The sequence below is a fragment of the Canis lupus genome, chromosome 14, assembly GCF_003254725.2.
Source record: "Canis lupus dingo isolate Sandy chromosome 14, ASM325472v2, whole genome shotgun sequence".
In the NCBI taxonomy this organism is placed as follows: domain Eukaryota; kingdom Metazoa; phylum Chordata; class Mammalia; order Carnivora; family Canidae; genus Canis; species Canis lupus.
In genome coordinates this window covers 25,075,758-25,100,315 of record NC_064256.1, presented here as the reverse complement: position 1 = coordinate 25,100,315, position 24,558 = coordinate 25,075,758, and the positions used below count along the sequence as shown (strand labels likewise).

The 24,558-nt window shown below is 32.1% G+C and overlaps 1 long non-coding RNA gene across 3 annotated transcripts in view; it reads left to right on the top strand.

Moving 5' to 3' along the window:
• Window positions 1-24,558, top strand: part of LOC112674803 (uncharacterized) — a 167,615-nt gene that overhangs the window by 118,325 nt on the left and 24,732 nt on the right. Inside the window, exon 5 of one of the 3 annotated variants that reach the window (XR_003145577.3) lies at window positions 4,794-4,863. The exons of the other annotated variants lie outside the window; for them this stretch is intronic. This is a non-coding gene — a long non-coding RNA (uncharacterized LOC112674803). Of the gene's footprint in view, window positions 1-4,793; window positions 4,864-24,558 lie in introns of those variants that run through there. 3 annotated transcript variants of the gene reach the window in all.

The following is a 24,558-nucleotide window of genomic DNA, read 5'->3' as shown; positions in this document are numbered from 1 at the left end:
AAGTCCCTCATGCCAAATTGCCAGGATAAAATTTGATTCATTTCTGAAAGTTTATTCCTTCTTCCAAGAGCATTTCCAGAGTGTTGGGTTTGAAGGTACATAAACTTATGATATTAAGTTTGAAAAATTAAATTTCTCTCTCTACGGATATGTACCTATCTACACCTACTCATAAAGGCAAATGATGTATTGTTGATGTTTGATTTTAGTATGTGTTGCATTTTAACAAAACAAAACAAAATAACATGGTTTGATATGTTTTCCTAATTGTTTTGAGTATGTAATTTAAATAAATTGCTCCATCTCTAGCATTCTGAAGGGTATAACTTTCTCCAGAATTTGATCTGTCATTCTTCCAATTAGAAAAGCCCTGCAGCCATGCTATAGAATAGCTTTATAATATATCTTAAGCTTTAACAAGGAACTTTTTGATGTATTTCAATTATGATGTACAAAGTAGCATCTTCTTAATTAAAGAAGAAATTTCATTTTGAGGCTCTTTAAAGTACTATTAAAGTTTATGGTTGAAAGCTTCTCGTTAAGATAGATCTGTCCTCTGTATTTAGTGAATGGGATATGGAGCATTTGGACTGGAGGAGAAAAATAGCCAAGAAAGGATGCTAAATGCTACTGAGATTGGAGAATAAAATTTAGTTATAAAAAGATGGCTTCTAAGAGGTCAGATTACATATCAGTAAATATTTAAACATAGTACTATCAGCAGTAATGATTTAAAAATCATAATAATCTAGAAAGGGCAAAAATTTCATTGAAATTGAGAATAAAGAATTAAATGATGAAAATTAAGTGTGATGAATGCTATCTGACATGGTGGTCCTGGGAGTGTGCACAGGAAAAATCCCATTTTATACATGTCCTATAAAAAAAAATTAAAGCAAATAAAAATAAATTAATATATGGTCCCTTTGAGAGACATATACTCATACACACAAATCAAAATCCCCAAATAAAAGTTAAGCCATAAAATACATATGCAATTCTAGCTTAGACAGAACAAATATAATTTTTCCTCTTTTCTACAAACTAATTTTGCATATTCCAAATAAAGCTTTAGATGAGTGCTCTGGCAGTGTGTATTTTTAGGCTTTCAAGAACTTCTAATGTAGACAAGATGGTGCAGCTGACAGTGCTCATGGTTGATAACAACACACATTTTAAAGGTTGTTGGCTTGCTAGTGAAAGTGAACAGAAAATGGAAGACTTGTACTATACGGGAAAATACTATATATGAAGCACTAAGAAAGAATGTTCTTTACTAAATATAAACATTTATCTACATGTTTAGATGCACGAACAGACACACACATACACCCACATAGCAAGTGCATTAATATATACTGGTGCCAACTCATCCTATTGTCCAATGATTTACTGATAACAAGTAAAGTTAGAGAAGTCCATTTATAAATTCAGCATATTGTTAATATATTCTAACTGACGTAACAAGTTAATACCTAATACACAATGTCAGTGTAAGTCTGAAGAGTAACAACAAATCATAAAATTGACATCAGTTTTTTTTCAAATAGCTTACTGATGTAACCCCTTGATCTTTTATGATGAATGTAAGAATATTATAAAATGCATATATTCTTCCAAAAATTACATGAACTGTATGTTACTGTGATTGTAGTTTATTTTTATTTTTCTTTAGATGTACTACTTGTCTTAGTATCTAATTGCATAAATTCTCTCAAAATGGAAGAAATATTATAAAATTCTACCAGAAATGCCTTGTTGCCTTAAGCATTAAGAAGAGTAATGGATAAGTCCATAACATAAACTGGATCATCTCTGATATGCATGTACTCAGATACCAAAGTGATAAGTCAAATTTATCACTAAACTGTGAAATTTTGTACAATAGTGTTGTGTTTTATATTATTATATGAGAAAATCTTTCTTTTATGGGATAGGCTAATTTATCACCGCTGAGGTGGGCACTTTTGGAAATTAAAAATGGAGAATGATTACTTAAAGAAATATATTATTGGGGTTACCCAAAGTGATAAGTCTGGGGCTATTGCAGTGTGAATTTTGTTATTATTTCTGAATATTCCATTCAATTCTGCTTTGGAAAAAAAAGTGATGGATGAAATTCAAAATTTGTTAGGTATAAATATATGATATGGTGGGTTAAAAATGGGATGGAATAAAGTAGATATATTTAAGACTCATGGGGGTGCCTGGGTGGCTCAGTTGGTTAAACGTTTACCTTCAGCTTGGGCCCTGATCCCAGGTCCTGGGATAGAACCTCTTATCAGGCTTCCTGCTCATAAACCTGCTTCTCCCTCTTCTCCCTGCTGGTCCTCTCTCTCAATAAAATAAAATCTTATAAATGAAGACTTACCAAGTAATAAATATACAGTATTATTACATTTTCTATAAATATATATACATACACACACATACAAAGACAAAACAAAACAAAACAATCCATGGCTGTTTATTAAGCTACAGCTATTAGCCAGGCAACCTTGTTCCCGTATCACTCTGATAGAACAAGTGTATATCATTGGTTCAGGGGACTTTTGTCTCTGAAATTTTTTGTCTAACCACAATCCTGGTCCTTCTAATTAAAACCTATGGTTATATAATATATATAATTAATATAAATACATGTAATACAGGTAGCATATAATACATGTAATTAAAATATTAAGCCATTAGTGGGAATGGCTCATATGGTCTAGAGCTGGAATATAATGAACTTTGGGTATCCAAGATTCAGATAGCATGGTTTTCCATCCACTTGTACCTTATCCAAAATGTGTTAACTTACCCAAGCTTTATTATTGGTTCTTAAATTAATTTAATGTCTGTAATCTGAATGCTTTCATTCAGTCTGTGAGCCTTTCCATTCCATGACAGTAATGTTACACACTGAATTGCGTTGTAGTTACACTTGGAAACTACCACTGAGTCAAGCTACTTTCCTATGCAACAGCTACCTCTGTAAAGAAACAGAGTCCATATCTCTATAGACCTTATAATAATACTTGTATACCATTTGAGTTTTTAAGTTACCCAACCTCAAAACTTTTCCGGTCATTAAAATATAATCTTGCTGTTCTTTGTATGGCTATGTTTTTTTCTAGGACTAAACATAAATATAATCAAACTGATATTTGGATATCCCGAAATTTAACAAGTTACTTTTTCTAAGCAAAACAAAGCAAAACAAAATAAAACACATTGTATTTATGATGTTGTTTTATACTATATATTTATAGTATAGATGATCTCTTTCCTTTGTTAGAGTGAAATATTTTAAAAAATGTATCTATCTTTGACTAGAAAGGAGGTGTATAAACATCAGAAACTATGGAAAACAGGCACTTACCTTCCCGGGAGACTGCTAATTTGATTACATCAATGGCATTTTATGTCATACAAAAGGGAAGGAAGAGCCTACTGGCTCTCTAATTTTCAGGCATACTTTTCTTCTAGGATTTCTTGATGATTCAGCAGTAAGAGAATTTTCTTTCAGGACACTGATAAAGTCCCCATTGCATATAAATTGTGAATTAGGCAAATTATTTAATATATTAATGATTTCTCCTTGAAAAGTGACTATAAGCAGTAAATGAGATGTTTTATGTGAGAGATCTTTAAAATCTATAGAAAAATATATAATTGTTATTATTCTGTATTCTATACAAGGCTGACTTTCTAATACTGAAAAGGAAGTTACTTTGTTGGAGCCTATGGCAAGGACACAATTGACTTTCTCCCAGTGGCTGGGCAAATTTTTGCATTACAGTTGATTAAAACATTATACCAGTAGGATGCCTGGGTAGCTCAGTCGGTTACGCATCAGCCTTTGGCTCCGGTCATGATCCCAGTTCCTGGGATCAAGCCCTGGATGGTGTTGGGTTCCTTGTCTGCAGGGAGTCTACTTCTCCCTCTCCCTCCTCGCCCTCCCCCTGCTTGTGCTCTCTCTCTCAGATAAAAAAAAATAAATAAATAAATAAATAAATAAATAAATAAATAAATAAATAAATAAATAAAATATTTAACGAAAAACATTATACTCACCATTGACAAAAAGCAAAGATAGGTATGGACCACTGCATTCCTTCATTATACTGTTGTCAAATGTGTTTGTAATATTAAAGGGGATAATTAGCAATGAAATATCTCTACTTTCTGTCACAACACATCGAGAGCATACAACACCCTTCAAAATTTTTTTAAAAAAGGAAGTCTGGAATGCAAATTTCATGGTAAATTTTGAATACTTCATCCTCATTCTATGCCTGTAACATTGAAATTCACACATATATTCTTTTTTTTTTTCACTACTTTCTCCTCTTCTGCCTCCTCTCTTCTTTACCTTTCTATTTCTTTAAACTCTATTGTGATTACCATTATTTGGAAAAATTACTTGCCCCCTAAGGATTATGTAACAAGCTATTAGGAAAAAAAGGGTTAAAAATGCATTCTACACAAAGTATTACCTTAACTATGTTCATGGCAAATCTCTGGTTGAGCATTTTTGAAAACAATTGCATTCTGACCTTTTGATTTTCTTTTCCAAAAACTCAACATAATAATATAGTTCAAAATATTCTCATATATAATAACTGAGTAAGTAAAATTTAAGGACTTTCTGAAGAACGATTAATCTTTTTGTTTTTAGAATTTTTTTTTTAATGGATTTAGGGTTCTCAGTAATGCCTGTTAAAGAGTAAAATGATTCAATGAACAACCTCGTGCACTGCTCAAGGTTCTGCCTACTGAGAGGATTTCCCTTCACCACTGTTTTTCAGGGATGTCCCAGAGGATTGTAATGCTGGTGTTGTTCACTTCCAGGTGGTACCTATTTGCCTAAAACCAGTAAGCCAAACACGTTTTCTTTTCTTCTATCAGCTGATTATTGGAACTCCCCATGAAGCCGTATGTGTAGGCTGTGTGAGACAGAATATAGTATAACAGGAATGAAGACAACAGACATTTGGACCACTTCATGTAAATTATTTGTGCTTTCAGGGCCCACCCAAGCCTGCTCTCATATATATAACTTCTGTGAGTTGCTGCTGTGCCTGCCAAAATTTATAGCTTGGTGGATCAGACAACTGCTGGTAACTTGATGGCCTATGTCTAAGCATTCAGTTTCAGCTAAGGCCTAATACCAAGCCAAAAGCTGTTTTCAAAAGGGGAACAGTTATTCACAAAAGATAATAGGGCCTTCCTTCAAAATCCTGAATCTGTAATGTGATTCCCCTGTAGAAGCATGCCAAAGCCTCCAAATATCATTCCTATTTGCCAGTGACACTTCAGGCACCATTGGATCTGCTGGCTCCAGCCAAGCATTGCCTTGTGTCCTTTAAGTCTTATTTTTTTTAAATAATAAATTTATTTTTTATTGGTGTTCAATTTGCCAACATACAGAATAACACCCAGTGCTCATCCTGTCAAGTGCCCCCCTCAGGGCCCGTCACCCATTCCTTCAAGTCTTGATAGTGGCAGTAACTTCTGCAATCTCTCCAGATATACAACATTGCTTCTTGCATTATTTATTTATTTTTGTTTTTCATTTATTATTTCCTAAGTAGAGAGTGGTGAAACTATTCATTATAATATCTGATGTTTGATACATGATACTATGTGTTTTCAAAACCCATAGAACTTTACATTGAAGAAAGTGAACTTTAATATATGCAGATTTAGGAGACTGGAGGTTTCCAGAATGAAGTGCAGAATGTGACAAAGCAATCTGACTGTATTGTTAATGTACAAAACATTATCATTTATGATGTGTGTTTGGGGAGAGTACCTTTGGTAATGGATGGAGTATACCAGAGTAAAGGCAAAAGAAACTGTATATAGGCAAGGTACACTACATGATGAAGTCATTTCCCATGAAGGTACAGGTTAATAATTCTGATACTACTGTAAATGTATACTAGAATTGAACAATTAATTAAATGAAAGCTGCGAGCCAGGTTTTTCACTAGAGGCATAAGAAGTTACAGATAGTCAAGAGTAGGAGGCTAGAATGGTCCACTTGGTCATGAATTAGAGCTAGAAACATAGGCATAAACTCAAGTTTAGCTTAATGTCGATACAGATGGTTACAGCAAGAAGTATTTGTAAGTGAGTTTGTATATATTCAGGTAAGTATGAGCATGTATGTTTTCCTTCCTTTAGCTAAAAGGGCCTAAAGGCACTGTAGCAGCAATCAGCACATCTAGACCCCAGGTCTTGGTTTCTGGTACTGTTTTCCAATAACAGAACCAGGGATTCTTACAGAAATGGCTGAATCTAAAACTGTAACAAAAAATGTATAAGATGAGCCTGGAGCATTCTATAGTCCCAGAAAGTAAGGAAGAGCTCAAAAACAGTAGCAACGATAACATAATTATAACACACAATTGTGGAGATATGTCAAAGGGTCTCAAGAGCTAACTAAATGAGCTCCCAATGGCCGAAGTTGGAGCAATTTTAATATAAAAATATAACTAAGTTATATTGGATTATTACTCAAAGTATAAAATAAAATGTTTCCATATTTGCATAAATGATTATATATCCATATTTGCATAAATTATTATATATACAAATGTTCATATATACACATTTCTTCATATCAGAACTCCAAATAATTTGTCTACGTATAATCCTATCTCAAAGTGGGAGAAGATAGAATTCCCGACTATTTACGTGGGGAGCATAGGCTATACATGTTGACTTTTTCCCAAAGAATACAGTATGGAAAGGACTAGAAAAGATTAACTTTCCAGTGGAGAATTCTGACAAATATAATCTCAGTCAGGTGGTGAAGGACTAGAAAAGATTAACTTTTCAATGGAGAATTCTGACAAATATAATCTCAGTCAGGTGATAAAGGTTAACATCAATAGTGATATCCAAAGCAAAATATTGACAGTTATATTCTCTTGATAAGATGTAGTGAAAATGGCACTTTATTTCTGTAGTCTTCCTCTTAAAGACACATAACCCAAGTGTAATCATGAGAAAAATACCAGACAATCCAAATTTATGGACATTCTATGAAATACCTATTTAATATGCCTACTCCTCAAAGCTATCAAGGTCATGAAAAGCAAGGGGAGTCTGAGAAACAGCAAAAAGGAGCCTATGGAGACATGATGACAAATGTAATATCATGGATAGGATCCTGAAACAGAAAAAGATCATAAGGTAAACTCCAAGGACATTTTAATGACGTATTGACTTGAGTTAGTAATAATATATTGATAATGGTTCATTAATTGTAACAAAAGCACCATAATAAGATTTTAATAGTGGAAACTGGGTGTGAGGTATATATGAATTCTTCATGCCATCTTCACAATTTTTTCATAAATCTACATGTGTGCTAAAAATGCGAACTGGAATTAAAAAGATAAAAATTTAAGCACTTAAAAATGATTTGAAGAATTTGCAAGGAGGAAATTAACGGTGAAAAGTCTTAATTAATTCCTGACTTATCTGTGATGTCTAAGTTTTAATCTACATAAGTAAATAATTTTTTTATATTTCAAGCTTCATACACATATTAGCACATCTCCTACTTTTCTCTGATGTAGAGCATAAGAATTATGATAGCATAGAGCTAATCTTAATGGAATCAAGGTATAGGGAATATTATATTTAAAAGTACCTGATTCTTATATAGTATCCTTTTATAGATATAGATTCCTATGTGTGGACAATTGACTCATCTAATAGGAGGAATTGTGGGGTTGGATATTTTGGGTATGGATTATTCTGTTTAAATCCTGGTTCTAATATACTAGTCAAGGAATGTTGATAAATTTTATAATCTTCATGAGTCACATATTCATCTATGTGAATCGATGATGGTGATTTTCGTCTCCATAAAATGACAAATCTGCCTATGTTTGAGTGCTGCTGTAAGAGATAGTGTATACAACACCCCAGTGTAGAGTCTGGTATAGTAGATGCTTAATAAATGAGATATTTTAATATTAAGAATTAAAATTTTGTACACTCTCGGCAGCCCCGGTGGCGCAGCGGTTTGGTGCCGCCTGCAGCCCCGGGTGTGATCCTGAAGATCTGGGATCGAGTCCATGTCGTGTTCCCTGCGTGGAGCCTGCTTCTCCCTCTGCCTGTGTCTCTGCCTCTCTCTCTCTCTCTCTCTCTCTCTCTCTGTCTCAATAAATAAATAAAATCTAAAAAAAAATTTTTTTTATGCACTCTCATCCAGCTCTTTCTGATTATCCTCTGCACTTCTCTATGGGATTTGTAATCTTATAATACCATTTAAAAATATTTCTTATAACAATAATAAATTGTATCCCTTCTTTCATGAGTCTTATATCCTTTGGACAACAGAAATAAATAAATTAAGAAATAAGAAAATAGATTGAAAGTCCTATAGAGGATTCTCTGTGGGAGGTGACTAAGTAGCTATTTTGGGCTGGGTGTTTAGAGCAGGCATCTCTGAAATAAATGTATTTATTTATCCATATCTTAATAACATATTTTATGTAATCCAACATAGTCAAAATATTATCATTTCAATGTGTGATAATTTTTTTTAAATCATCAATGCAATATTTTATTTTTGGAGTAAGTCTTTGAACTTCAGCGTGTATTTTACACTTAAAGCATATGTTAATTCAGAATAGCCACACTTCAAGTGCTCACCAGGTGGCTCGTGCTTCCTTCCATATTGGACAGCCCACTTTGGATCTAGTCTGGATTATTGCAATAGTGTTCCTGCTTCCACTCTTGATCTCCTGAAGACATTTTTCTACAAAGCAGCCAGATCTGACATATCGTGTCATTTCCTTTATTTATTTATTTATTATTTATTTATTTATTTATTTATTTATTTGTTTATTTATTATTTATTTATCTATTTATTTTTATATTCTTGCTTTATTTTACTCTTTTATATTTAAATTTAATTAATTAACATTAATGTATTATTAGTTTCAGAGATAGAGTTCAATGATTCATCAGTCTTATATCATACCCAGTGCTCCCTACATCATGTGCTCTCCTTAATTCCATCACTCAGTTACTGCATTCTCCCAACCCCCTCCCCTCCAGCGAGCCTCAGTTTGTTTTCTATGATTAAGAGTCTCTTGTGGAAATTTGATACTACGTAGAAGCCCAGCACTTAAAAGCCAGAAGGCTGAGCCTTGCAGCAGAGTGAAGAAATTGGTCCATCGTCTTCATGTAGGAAGTGAGCTTGATATGACCTAGGATAGAAAGTGGACCAGTCTGTGAGTGCGTTCAGGGGAGAGCTATTATAAGAGAGGTAGCCTGGGCTTTTAGGCCATACAAAGAAGCTAGGTTTTGGTTTTATTTGTAATGGGGAAGAATGCTTTGGAGAACTTTATAAAGGGGAATTTTGTGGTCAGATTTATATTTTAAAAGATTACTGTGTTGAATGAAAAGAATGAAAGAAAAAACTTTCAGCTAAATGCTCATATTATGGAGGATCCCTGGGTGGCTCAGCGGTTGAGAGCCTGCCTTCAGCCCAGGGTGTAATCCTGGAGTCCCTGGATTGAGTCCCACATCCGGCTCCCTGCATGGAGCCTGCTTCTCCCCCTGCTTGTGTCTCTGCCTCTCTCTCTGTGTCTCTCATGAATAAATAAATAAAATATTAAAAAATAAATAAATAAATTCTCATATTATATAAATCCACTCAGGATTTTGAAAACCTATGTTGATTATTCTCAAGGAAGATAGTGATTCAAAGGTGTATGAACTTATGTTAATTTCTGTACAATCACTCATGAACATGAAATGAATACTATGTATTTATAGATATACAGGCATAGATGGATATTGTTTTAGGAACTGAATATAAATTACTTCAATCTGTAAAAAAAATCTGAAATTTTACTTGCTCTTAATATAAATGCTCAATTATAAATCTAAGATAAAATTCAGATGACATTTCTTGTACTCCTGTGGAAAGTTAGAATACCCATTTATGATGATGTTGATGATGATGCTTAAAAATGCTATGAGTTTCCTTACCTCAAAATGCCTAAATTTCTTTTCTCAGGCTTAAGAGAATTTATAACTGTGGAAATACTATTTTTATTCCCCATTAAAAAAAAAAATTCTACTAATGCAACTCTAAAGTTTAATTTGTGAATATTTTGTAAAGCTCTAAATTATAGCTTAAGTGAAAATTCAGTGAATTAAAGTAAACTTGGATAGTACTTTGCAAACTATAATGTGCATATGATTCACTTGGTGATCTTGTTAAATGCAGATTCTTTTCAAGACCAGTGAAAGACCTGTGTTTCTGCATTTCTAGCAAGTTCCCAGATAATGCCAGAGTTTCTGGTCCATGGACCAACTCTGAATAGCAAGAGACTAAGCTTTTATACCATACAAAATCTCCTGGGCATTTACTTATTTATTTTTTAATACCCATTCCTGATTTCCATCCAAGGCCAACAATCAGAATTGCTGGGTTTGAGTCTGGACATAAATATTTCTTAAAAGGTTGAAGTTGATCATGACGTACTGATAAACTTGAAAATCATAGCTCTGGAACATATTAATCATGAGTAAAATATCTTTATGACCATTACTTAGAGCTAAAATAATATGGCAACAGGACTTATGGATACAGTTCTGTCAATGTGCTGGGAAGAATCGTAAGACAATTTGCTATTTTTGATCGTGGCTTAATTTTGAGCAGAGACTGACAGAATGGCAATTGTACTAAATTATACTGACTTGCATGGCAGCTTTGTGATAATGGGGCTGTTGATGAGGCAGACCATTAAATTCATTTTCACTCAAGACCAAAGCAAGGATTTGAATGGAAGTTTCCAGAGGTGAAAAATGAATGTGTAAGCCCATTTTTATTCATATATCGAGTGAATTAATTCATTTTCTCTATAAATGATTTTGAGATAACATGTGCTCAAATGACTGTAAATAGAAATTATTTTTTAATAGTGAAAATTTTCATTTGAGATCCTTCCGTAGGCAATTGAAGAATTATTTCACAAATATACTAATTCCAATGTAAGGACTTCTACTAACTACTTAGTGACTATTTACTATGTGCCAGGTGTTTATATAATATATATAATATTATTCCTTTCACTTTGTATGCAGAGGATATTGAGATTCAGAGAAATTAAATAACATTTCTAAGTCTGCACAGCTGGTATGTGGCAGAGACAATATTTAACCTGTTTATCTGACTCAAGAGTCCACGCATTTTTCTGTCCAGCTCATCACTCCTAGAAGTATTTGAAATGCTACCAAGTCAATGTGTTAATTCATAGAATGCTCATAGGAAACAAGTTGAAACACATATGAACTATTTTAAAACTCACTTCTTTTAAAATATCTTATTTTAAAAAATCATACTTTGTGTGTGTTTTTTTTTTTTTGAATAGTATGTATGCATGTGTGCACTATTAACTTCTTACCAATGATGCTTTTGTTATAGAAACTATAAGCCTAGGGATGTAGGTAAAGTTACCCATTTCAGTCCAGGAAGGCATGAAGTTCACCTTTTAATTAGTGATTCTAAAAAATGTGCACCTAGTTCTTCATTCTATCAGTGATTCTATTCCTAGTTTCACGTTTGACTTTGAAAGTTTGCTCTAGAAAGGTGATTTATTCATATACGCACAAAAGATCTTTCCTGTGGACTACAACCCAGATAGATTCACAGATTATAAATATAATCTGAAAGAGAAAGAGGGCCAAATTAGAAATAAGTCATATAAAACTAAATTTCATCAATGTCCCTAATAAAATATTTCAAAGAAAATCACATATATATATATATATATATATAGAGAGAGAGAGAGAGAGAGAGAGAGAGTTTATTTAAAACATTACATAGACAAGTATAATTTTATTTTAAGTATATTATATGGGCATGTTTAAAGATCTATACATAGTTTAAACATTAAAAACTATACATATATATATCTGCATTTTTCTTCATTTTTATTTTTTAAAGATTTTATTTATTCATTCATGAGAAGCACAGAGAGGAGAGAGAGAGGCAGAGACACAGGCAGAGAGAGAAGCAGACTCCATTCAGGGAGCCCGACTTGGGACTTGATTCCGGGTCTCCAGGATCATGCCCTAGGCTGAAGGCGGTGCTAAACCGCTGAGCCACTGGGGCTGCCCTGCGTTTTTCTTTAAATATTTTATCATGACAAAATTCAAACACATCCAAAAGTAGTAATAATAATATAACAATTCTAGGGCATTTTATAAGTGGTCTATCATTAACCAACCAATTATGTTTCATCCATAACTGTCTACTCATAATTACTTGTTTTATATATAGCTACACTCCTCCAAATATTTTAAAGAAAACTTCATCATCTGTACTTATGTTTAAGATAAAAAGTTTTTAACATGAAGATATCATTATTGCACCTAAATAATTTAGTTATAATTTTTAAATATGGAATGTCTACTCAATGTTCAAATATTTCTAATTGTATTACAATCCTCTTCCCTCTCCTTTTCTCTCTTTTTAAAAATTTGCTTATATGAATCAGATTTTTTTTTTTAAGATTTTATTTGCTTATTCATGAGAGACAGAAGAGAGAGGCAGAGACACAGGCAGAGGGAGAAGCAGGCTCCATGCAGGGAGCCCGAAGTGGGACTCGATCCTGGGACTCCAGGATCACGCCTAGGGCCAAAGGCAGGCGCTTAACTGCTGAGCTGAGCCACCCAGGAGTCTCTGAATCAGATTTTTTTTTTTTTTTTTAATAAGACATGATTAGGTTACTGTGTTTTCTTTTTTATTTGTTTATTTTTAGGTTGCCATATTTTCCATGACCCTTTCAATCCATAATTACCCGTGCATCAACTTTTCTTCCTATATCCTTTGCTGTTGTGAAGTACTCAGGGATATTTTTTTCTGTAATATCCGACCTTGAAGTTTCATAATTTTCATCCACATGTTATTCTTATACATTTTTCTTTGTTCTATGCATTTTCTGTAAATTGAAAATTAGATCTAAGGGTTGGTAAAAGTTAGGAAAAAGAAAGATTTTGGTGAGACTATGTTTTGAGGAGGTATATATTATCTATATCTTTTTTTCATGACATTAAAAACTCGTGATGATAATTGCCTAGATCCAATAAATCATTAAGGGTTCCATAATGGTGATACTCTTTCATTCTTACTAATTATATTGACTGAAATCATCTATAAATTTAATTATTTACTCCTTGGTAAGCCTGGAGGACAGTTCACACAGGAAAGATAAAATACATTTACTAATTTCCAAAATAATAAGTTAATTCCCCAGTACCATCCAGATTACTTAATAAGGATGTTTTTTTCTTTTCTTTGTTGCATCATTATGAACTCATGGAATTAAACATATTTAATTTGTTTCAATTTAGCACAGCCTATAGTAGGGGCTTGTTTTGTTTGGCTCCTGATCTTGAAGGCTTTTATTATGACAAAATAATAATAATTCTAATGCTTTCTGTTTTCTCTTGCCAAAAAAAGTTAGAGCTAGATTGGTACATTGTTTTTAGGTGTTTCCTGGGAAGAGAGATATCAACTGTGTATATATAGTTTTAAAAGATATAATATAAGTGCATATTGACATTTCAAAATGAAATTAAATAATATGGAGTTTTATCCCAATGTCACATTATTCAGATCTCTTCTTTTTTCCAAGCTGAAAATCCCAGTTGTAAAGAACAATCAACTTAAAATTCATTTGCTTTATCCTTATACTCACAAAAAAACCCCTTTAGAATAGAATAAAATAAAATAAAAAGGTAGTAAGAATATTATTACTATTGAAAGTAGTTTACAAAGTAAGATTATTGTTTTTATCTGTAGGTTTCCATTTCATTAGAGTTGTATAATCAAACTACAACATATTAAAGTAATTTGAAGTAAATGATTTTTGTGTAGTTATGTCACCAACTGGATGGTTACATGATTAGTTTAGTTGTTCTATTTCATTTACAGTTTTAGGGTTTTGAGTTTTAAATTATGTAAAATGCAGGTTACCGAAACTAAACTTTAAATCAAAATATGTTCTAATAAATTTAATTTGTATTCCTGTGCCTTTCACTTGTTTTCATCTGTTCAACTTAAATGCACATTAAAAAAATTAACTTCATCTTATTTTCACATTATTTAGTATTGTTCTAGTGTTTTATAATAGCCTGAGTCCTGCACTTTTTCTTAGCAAGAAAAGGTTCACTTCAATGAACAATATTGAAATTAGATAGTAACCATATCTTCCCCTCTACTATTTCCTCTTCATCTTATTTTACATAATATGCTTGTAATTATAGTTAAATCAGTGAATTGATTCTAGTTTTGTATACTCTCACCTTTTTGTCCCATTTTTCAAATTATGTAATCAGAGCATAGAGCTATTATTTATATTCTATATTTTTATTCATCACTTATGTCAGTTCTGCAGTAATATGTGTGTGTATATATGTATACATATACACATTATATTTATACATTATATATTCATTACATATTATTATATTATAATAGATATTAGATAATAATTATAATAGATATTAGATTATATTATCTATTATATATTATATATAATATATATTATATATTATTATTATATCTATTATATATATATTGAATCATCACAAGTCCATAAATCAGTTTCTCTTTAGCCTTCAGAAGCTTCATATATGAAGCTCATTATCTAGGAGAATCCTCAGAAATAGATTAACAAAACATTCCTAGGGCCTTTCCATATTGAGAGCAATATGTCTTTAATTTTATATTTTAAGGTCTCCTTAACTGGATATACATACTTTTGCTTATTCTTTTTGTCCTAAGTAACTAAACATGTTATTCCAATGTCTTTGGAATAAAGGTTGCTGTTAGAAAAATAAAAATAAAACCAAGAAAAACTCTAATAATAATCTGTTCATTATTTCTTTATCCATGACTTGCTCTTTTTGGCTGGTAGGTTTTTTGTTTTGTTTTTTTTTCTTTTTTCTTTCTTTTTTTTTTCATAGAAGTTCAATAGTTTTACTAAAATTTTCTCAGTTTTGGTCACCTACATTTGATTTTTTTTTAGGTATTCAGTTTGTTCATTCAATATGTAGTGTAAAGTTCCTTTTTTCTTTAGTAAAGTTCTCTTTAATTGTAGTTTTTGTATTTGTTCTGTTCCATTAACTTGTAGTTCTTAAGAAACGCCTATTATGTGTATATTTTATCTTCTTTGCCTATGTTCTCTGCCACTTTCTCTGAAGGTTTTTTTTTCTCATTCTTTATTGCTCTTAAATTTTGAAAAATCTCATCCTTAGCATTTACTTTTCTTAAGGAACTCCCCCACTTAATTCATTTGCTCTTCTACTTAATTTTCTTTACACTTCATTTCAAAATCTCTTTGTTTAATTTTAAAATATTTTTTCCTCAGTTTCATAACCTCTCTTTTTAAATATTTTACATATTTGCTTCAATTTTCTTATGGTGATTTCTGTGGTTCTTTCATAGGTTTTTCCATTTTCTCAATCTTTTGGTCTATTTTGAAATATACATTATTAATTTTTTTATTAATCAACTTTCTTGGGTATTTCTTTCTAGTGTGCTTTTCTTTTCTGTAGAGATGCAATTTTTTACCTTTGTTTCTTCTTATAATAACATTGTGCAGGATTTGACTGTAGTACTTTTCTAGTTTCAGGAGTAGGGGTGGGTCAACACCATGTTTTTAATTTTGTTTCTCTAGAAGTACCTCTTTTTTTGTTTGTTTTCGTGAAATCATCAAATATAGCCTACACTTCTGAGACATTTTTCCATTTTATCTATTTTTATGATGACACCACTCATGTCAAAACTATCAATAGTTAGAATACACCTACTTACCTATTGTAGTTCATGGAGATACCTTTTTGGGTTTTGGGAAACATTGTAATTTTTTTGCTTTGCTTCCTTATTTTATTTTGTAAATTTAATGCGGGAGATTTGAAGAGTGTAAAAACTTAACTGCTACTTGTACCACCATCTTGTTCTTAGTATCCTATAGCACAGATTATCAGTGTGCATAGTCATTCTTAAAGCATTTTTTTTTATTGTGTGTTCCAAGGAACATTAGTGTGTCGAAAGTTTAAATATTTAATATAAAAATTGCGAGGTTTGTGGTTAAAAATTTAAAGTCATGGAATAAACAAAATTGAATCAATGGCTTTATTATATGACTTATCAGAATCCTCAAACTGCTAATGTGCCATGTGGATCTTCAGTGGGGGAATATGTTTTGCTCCATTACCCAAAATTACTTAAACTTGGGACTCATTTTTTTCTCATGCATCATTAGTTCTGCATGAGTAAATGGAGCCTTAAAGCAATTTTTCCAGCACTTCCAACTGTGCTTGGGCCTTTTAGCTCACAACCAAAATATAGTCTTGTCGGACTGTTGATGCTCTGTTAGTGAAACGTTTCAGGGTGATCATAGTTTCAGTGTTTATCAGCTGGTCCCATGGACTTTATCATCAATCACTTTTGTCTTGCAATATTTTACTTGCTAGGATACTATAGGATCTATGGTAAAGATAGGATGTTGAAATTATATTTTCATAAATAACATTTTTAATCATTGTAAATGATGTTTCTTGCCTTTGAGAGTGAGTGAAGCATTAGCAGGCACTATTTTCCTATTAAATAATAAGTTTTATGGGAGAAACTAAGGCATTGCATGTGGTTTAAAATATAGCAAAACGTAATCATGGTAAAAGTGAAAGTTTTCTTTTAGTTTTAGATGAGCACTGATTTGAGGTAGTTTATTACCAATACATGGCAGAACAATGCTAGTTTACATAATTTATGCTTAAATGTATAATTATTTCAACATAATATTTTTGTATGTGAGCCAAGTAAGATTTTTTTGTTTTAGGTGAGTTAAAATAATAGGGTTTTGTAAACGTGGTTTTGTTAGCAATAGTCATTTCTTCTTCTCTACATTCTTTCCTCCCTTTTTGTCTCTTCCTTCTTTATGTTCGTTTCTCCAAGTAACTCCAATGAGAAGTACATACATATGTTGTCAGAGAAGATATTAGAATAAGGCTGTCTGGTATCTAATGAAAACTCTGTCACTTTTTAACTGTATGATTTAGGGAAATATTCTTAACCATTTTGTGCTTCAATTTTTTTTAGAGATTTTATTTATTTATTCATGAGAGACACACACACAGAGAAAGACAAAGAGAGAGAGAGAGAGAGAGAGGCAGAGACACAGGCACAGGCTCCTGTATGGATCCTGACTTGAGACTCCATCCTGGGTCTCCAGGATCACGCCCTGGGCTGTAGGTGGCGCTAAACCGCTGAGCCACCCAGGCTGCCCAAGTGCCTCAATTTTCTTAACTGAAAATGTAGCTCAAATAACATGATCTCATTCAATTTTTGTCTGTATTAGTAGAGTGGTCTATGCATAATCCTCAGGAAGACTAGAGTAGAGAACATGCAAAGTACGAGCATCCTTCCAGATTCATTAATTTATTCATTAATTCGGAGAGACATTTATTGATTCATCCATAGACAAATATTCATAGAGCACCCCTATGTACAAAACACATTGCTAGCAACTTGGGAACAAATGTTAAACAAAACAGACATGTTTTATTCTAGATGCTTTGCAATGATGCTTTTCCTGAGGAATATGTAAAGAATACATTTAAATGATTCCAGCATTTACAAATCCTTTATGAAAAAAATCTCTCCAAATAGTGATAAATATAATAAGTAACATTGCTAAATTATATGCTATATGACAGTTTTGCTAAGGCTTTCAATTGAATTATATCAGTAAGATTTTGGGTTGTAAGCAATAGAAAAGAACTCTGTTTACATTTAGTTAAAAAGAAAGAATTACTTAGAAAAAAACTTGTGGAAAATTCTCATAGAACTGAGAAAAGCTTTAGAGACCATGTTTGAGAAAATGAGGTTGATATTTAGAGGCTTAACAATAGGAATCAGAGTCAAGATTATGCCATGGTTCCTGTGCTGAACATATATACTCAACATATATATGTATATGCAATATATATATGAATATGTATATATGCTCATAATATCTATAAAACAAAATAGCTAAGGTTTTTGAGGAACCTATGAATAGTGGTTGCATTTCTCTTTCCTTTTGCAATTTCATTGAAAGAAATGGGTAATTTTTAAAAAGACTGTGTAAAGAAAAGCAGAGTTGTTACTTTCATTTATTTCAACATAACAGTTAACAACAAATTTATATTTTGTTATTCTACTTGATACTATGGAGGAGATTGATATTAGTGAAATAATGTGTCCCAGAAATTAAAAATCAGAACTGGAATTCAAACTTTATGAAGGTAGTACCACTCAAAGACATTTTAAGTATTAAACAACATAGTTGTTTTTGCCTTAAAGTGATCCTTAAAATGTCCTTAAGAGACAACCATGGTCTTTTAAACTCTTGGAGTAATTAAGAAGACTTCTGTGTAAAGATCAACAAGGAGGGCAAATATATTTTTTATACCAGGCAAGAATCAAGCATCCCAATGAAGATCAATAGTCACTTGTCATCTCAGGCTTTTTTAGGACTTCTTTGTGGATATGTCTACTATAGTTTGCCTTTCTGTAATCATTAACTGTTACTTATCCTAAGGCAATGAAAACTGAATGGCTCAATTTCCAAGGCTTCAGTTTAGTCATAGAAGATAAAAATAACAAAAAGTGTTAACAGTCAAGTCTGGCACCATGATACAGAAAACACTGAGCAATCATCAGCCCCAAGGGACACTGACTGATTCTCACAAATCTCCAGTGACAGAATTTTATGGAAGTTTGCATCATTTAGTTCTAAAAGCAGAGGCACCTTCAAGGCAAAATGGCTTTTACTACTCCCTGAAAAGTCTCAATTTTGGACCTCATCTATTTGATATAATTGTTTGGGGTTTTTGAGATTTAGAGTGAACTATGGAACTCTTGTTTTTCTTGCTCTGGAAAATTGACTAAATAGACATCCTGTTCAGGGGCAAGTAATGAAGAGAGATTGGATTTTTTCATGAGATAGACTCGTTTCTGAAGAAAAATAATAGTGTTATTCCCTGAGATGGAGGTGGTTGATATGTTCTTATCAGTGAAAGAATTGAAGTAAATTCCAAAGGACCAGTTATTTTCGATGATTTCCATCATTATGAACTTGAAAGTTGAGTCTCTAATAGTGTATATCCTATTTTGCTTTTTTAAGAGATTTTTTTAATGGAAAGTTGTTAGAGATTTGTTTCATTTCTTCTATAATTCTAATATTAAAATATTTTATTCTTTGTATAAAAACTAAGGATCTATAGATATAGAACATGTGCATGGTGAAAAAACCTGTAATTGTGTAATACAGAAATAAAAAGTTGCATTTGGGGGAATCTCATCTTTTTTTCTATACATAGTCAATTTTAGAAAAATAAAATAATACTCCACTGTCAACTATTTAATATATTACTGATCATTTCTTTATCAATGGATATCAATAAGGTAATTTTTAGTGACTGATTTTTATTCCATAGTAAAATTGTGTCATAACTTATGTGATCAAGCCTTTATTGATGGATATTTGGGTTGTCTCAGTTGTTAAGTATTGCTGATAATAGCTTTTTTAGCATCTCTGGAAATAAATCTTTTCAAAATTTTCTGAGATTTCTCTTAGAAAATTTATAAATGTGGGATTGTGCATTTTCACTGTAGACAATACTGACAAATGATCATAACAAATGGTATTGTTCTAATTTTATTCCCTCTCAATTGGATAGATTAGAGATGCTTACATATTATAGTTATTATTATTTTAATCTCTAAAATAAATCTCTAAAATAAAATGTTAATCTCTAAAATAAAGTGTTAATTGTAATTTTTACATTTTTAAATCCTTACATTTAAAGATTTTTAAATTTCTTTAAAATAATATCTTTAAAGATATTTAAAAATCTTTTAGTAAATATTTGCATTTTTGCATTTATAAATTGGCTATTCTCTTTGCTTATTTTTCTACTGAGATACCCCTCTTTTCCTTATTGATTTGTGAAAGTTTTTAATTAAAATATATTTAAAGATATTTACTCATTTACTCATTTACTCATTTACTCTTTATGTCACAATTTGCTCCACCATCACCATCTTCATAATCTGTTCTTCTGTGAAAACATCCCCCAGGATATACCCATGTTGTTATTACTACCATTTAAAAGAAAAACTACACACAAATAAGCAACAAACTATTTTAATCCTAATTCTTTCTCCTGATATTATGTATTTCCAACAAAATTCCTGAAAATAATTTTCTAGAATTGTTTTCTTTCTTCTTGTTCTGTCTTAAATCTTCACCATTCCACCAAATCTTCTTTCACATTGTTTAAAGACATATATGCTACCTCTAAATAGCAAATTCTCAGTTCCTGCCTCAGTTGAATCAATGGCAGCCTTTGACATCTATTCAATCCCACTCTTCCTCTTAAATGCTTTATTTACTTCTCTTCTTTTTGCCCTTCTTTACTCTTGGGCTTTTTTTGCTTATCTTCACAGTTTTAAATTTAGAGTACTTCAGGATTCAATCTGTGGCCTTCTTCTCTCCTCTCTATTTACTCTCAGTTATTTAGCTATTCTCTTGGCTTCAACCACCTATACCCTGAAAATTTGCAAATTTATATATTTATTGATCCTAAAATCTCTCCTGAAATTCTGATGAACACATTAGCTGCCTCATAGACATTCTATTTGGATATTTCGTGGGCATCTCAGATTTAACAGATTCAATATTGAATTCCTGTTATTTCTTCACAAAACTTTTTCTTATAAAGTCTTCCCACCTCAGGAAATGACAACTTTATATTTCCAACTCCTTAGGCTGGCAATCTTGCACTTATCCTTGACACTTCCATTTTTCACACTTTGTATGTAATTCATCAGTAAATCCCATGGGCACAATCAGCAGATTATGCACAGAATTTGATTATGTATCAGAATTTCCACCAATACTCTTAATCTGTACCACTAATGACTCTCGCCTGGATTATTGCCATAGACATCTATTTATTTTCCTAATTACTACCTCATTTGTCTATAATCTATAATGCACACAGCCAAAATGATCTCAAAAAAGAAGTTTATTTCTTCTTCTGTGAACTGACTTGATAGGACCTTTAAAATTTTTTCTTATTTAAATTATATTTAATTAATATATAGTGTATTGTTAGTTTCAGAGGTAGAATTTAGTGATTCATCAGTTGGATTTAATACCCAGTGCTCATTACATCACATGCCCTCTTTAATGCCTGTCACCCAGCTACCCCATCTCCTGATCCATCTCCCTCTGGCAACCCTCAGTTTGTTTCCTATGGTGAAGAGTCTCTTATGGTTTGTCTCCCTCTCTGTTTTGTCTTATTTTATTTTTCCTTCCCGTCCTTTATGTTCATTTGTTTCTAAATTCTACATGAGTGAAGTCATATGATATCTGTCCTTCTCTAACTGACTTGTTATTTCACTTAGCATGATATTCTCTAGTTCCATCCATGTCATCACAAATGGCAAGATTTAATTCTTTTTGATACCTTGGTAATATGAGTATATATATAATATATTATAATATATATATTATAAGTCTTATAAATAAAATATATATATATATATATATATATATATATATATATATATATAATTTTCTTTATCCAGTCATCTGTTGATGGACATCTGGGGCTTTCTCTGTATTTTGGCCATTGTGGACATTGCCAATATAAACATTGGGGTTCATGTGCCCCATAGAATCACTATATTTGTATACTCCTGGTAAATGTCTAGTAGAGCAATTGCTGGGTCATAGGAGAGCTCTATTTTTAACTTTTTGAGGAACATCCCTACTGTTTTCCAGAGAGGCTACACCAGTTTGCATTCCCACCAACAGTATAAGAGGGTTCCCCTTACTCCTCACCAACATCTGTTGTTTCCTGAGTTGTTAATTTTAGCCATCCTGACAGGTGGGAGGTAGTAGAGTTCATTGTGGTTTTGATTTGTATTTCCCTGGTGCCGGGTGATGTGGAGCACTTTTTCATGTATCTGTTGGGCACTCGTATGTCTTCTTTGAAGAAATATCTGTTCTTGTCTTCTGCCCATTTTCTGACTGAATGTTTGTTTTTTGGGTGTTGAATTTTATAAATTCTTTATAAATTGTGGATACTAACCTTTTATCTGATAAGACATTTGCAAATATCTTCTCCCATTCTGCAGATTGCCTTTTAGTTTTGTCAACTGTTTCCTTTGCTGTACAAAATATTTTTATATTGATGAAGTCCCAGTAGTTTATTTTTGCTTTTGTTTCTCTTGCCTTTGGAGACATGTTTAGCAGAAGTTTCTGCAGCCAAAGTCAAAGAGGTTGCTGCCTGTGTTCTCCTCTAAGATTTTGATGGATTCCTGTCTCACATTTAGGTCTTTCATCCATTTTGAGTTTACTTTTGTATATGGTGTAAGAAAGTGGTCTAGTTTCATTCTTCTGCATGTGGCTGTCCCATTTTCCCAACACTATTTGTTGAAGAGACTGTCTTTTTTTATCCATTGGATATTCTTTCTTGCTTTGTGGAAGACTGGTTGACCTTAGTTCAAGGGTTCATTTCTGGGTTCTCTATTCTGTTTCATTGATCTGTGTTTGTTTTTTTGTGGTACCATAGTGTCTTGATGATTACAGTTTCCTAATACAGCTTGAAGTCCAGAATTGTGATGCCTCCAGCTTTAGTTTTCTTTTTCTTTTTTCATTATTATTTATTTATTTATTTATTTATTTATTTTTTAAAGGTTTTAATTTATTTATGATAGTCACACAGAGAGAGAGAGAGAAGCAGAGACATAGGCAGAGGGAGAAGCAGGCTCCATGCACTAGGAGCCCGATGTGGGATTCGATCCCGGGTCTCCAGGATCGGGCCCTGGGCCAAAGGCAGGCGCCAAACCACTGCGCCACCAAGGGATCCCTAGTTTTCTTTTTCAACATTCCTTTGGCTATTTGGGGTCTATTCTGGCTCCATACCAATTTTAGGATTGTTTGTTCCAGCTCTGTAAAAAATGTTGATGGTATTTTGATAGGGATTGCATTGAATGTGTAGATTGCTTTGGGTAGTATAGATATTTTAATTATATTTTTCTTCCAATCCATGAGGATGGAACATTTTTTCATTTCATGGTGCCTTCCTCAGTTTCTTTCATGGGTATTCTATAGTTTTCAGAGTACGGATCCTTTACCTTTTGGATTAGGTTTATTTCTAGATATCTAATGATTTTTGGTGCAAATGTAAATGGAATCAATTCTCTGATTTCTCTTTCTTCTGTCTCATTGTTAGTGTATAGAAATGCAACTGACTTCAATGCATTGATTTTATATCCTTTGTCTTTGCTGAATCCTGTATCAGTTCCAGCGTTTTTTGGGTGGAGTCTTTTGGGTTTTCTACATAGAGTACTATGTCATCTGTGAAGAGTGAAAGTTTGACTTTCCCTTGCCAGTTTGGATGCTGATAAGCCCTATTTGATTTCTCTGTTATAATTTATTTTATATTCATAGAAATTCTTTATATATTGTTTACTTATATTTTTTCAGTCACTGAATTTCTCCCAGGTTTTTTTGTCTTTATGATTTTTTTATTAAAGAGAATATTTAGATTTTTATATGTTAAATATATTTCTTTTATTAACTTCTGCTTTGAGAGACTTGCCTAAGAAATACTTCCCCTTCATAGAAATCATATATTTTATTTTATATTTTATCCTAATAGTTATAAAGTTTAATTTTAACTTTTATTTTTTTAAAAGATTTTATTTATTTATTCATGAGAGACAGAGAGAGAGTGAGGTAGAGACTCAGGCAGAGGGAGAAGCAGGCTCCATGCAGGGAGCCTGTTATGGGACTCGATCCGGGGTCTCCAGGATCACGGCCTGGGCTGAAGGCAGCGCTAAACCACTGAGCCATCCAGGCTGCCCTAAAGTTTAATTTTTAATTGGGGTTTTTAGTAGACAAATTCTGTAATTCAGTTTTTTGGAAAATACTAGTTATTTGCTAGTTTCTTAGTTTCCATATCTGTATGTTTATATGCCCTCTGCTGTTCCTTTGATCTGTTTGCCTGTCTTTGAACTAATTTAAGACTTTTACAGTTAATTAATTAGGTCAAATACTCTCTCATTTTATTTTTCAGATTAATTTGGCTATTTTGAAATTTATTGTGTGTGGGAGTCAGTCAATTTGGGAAATGACAAGATCAATGACTTTGAAATTTTGTTCCATTGAATTTGATTATTAACTTAAAGTTTAGTCAACATCTATGAAACTGTCTTCTCGTTTGTGAGCAGGATACATATTTCATTTATTCAAATCTTCTTTGATATAATATTTGATAATCTGTAATGATTTTTACACATATTATATTAAATTTATTTTTATGTATTCCATAGGGTTTTTTTTCCTTTGTAAATTGAACCAGTTCTATTTTTTAAATAATCTAAATTCTATTCTTAATTTAAAATAATGTTATATCGGTTATAGCTGGTACAATGTTGAGATTTATGTATTATTTTATCAAAGT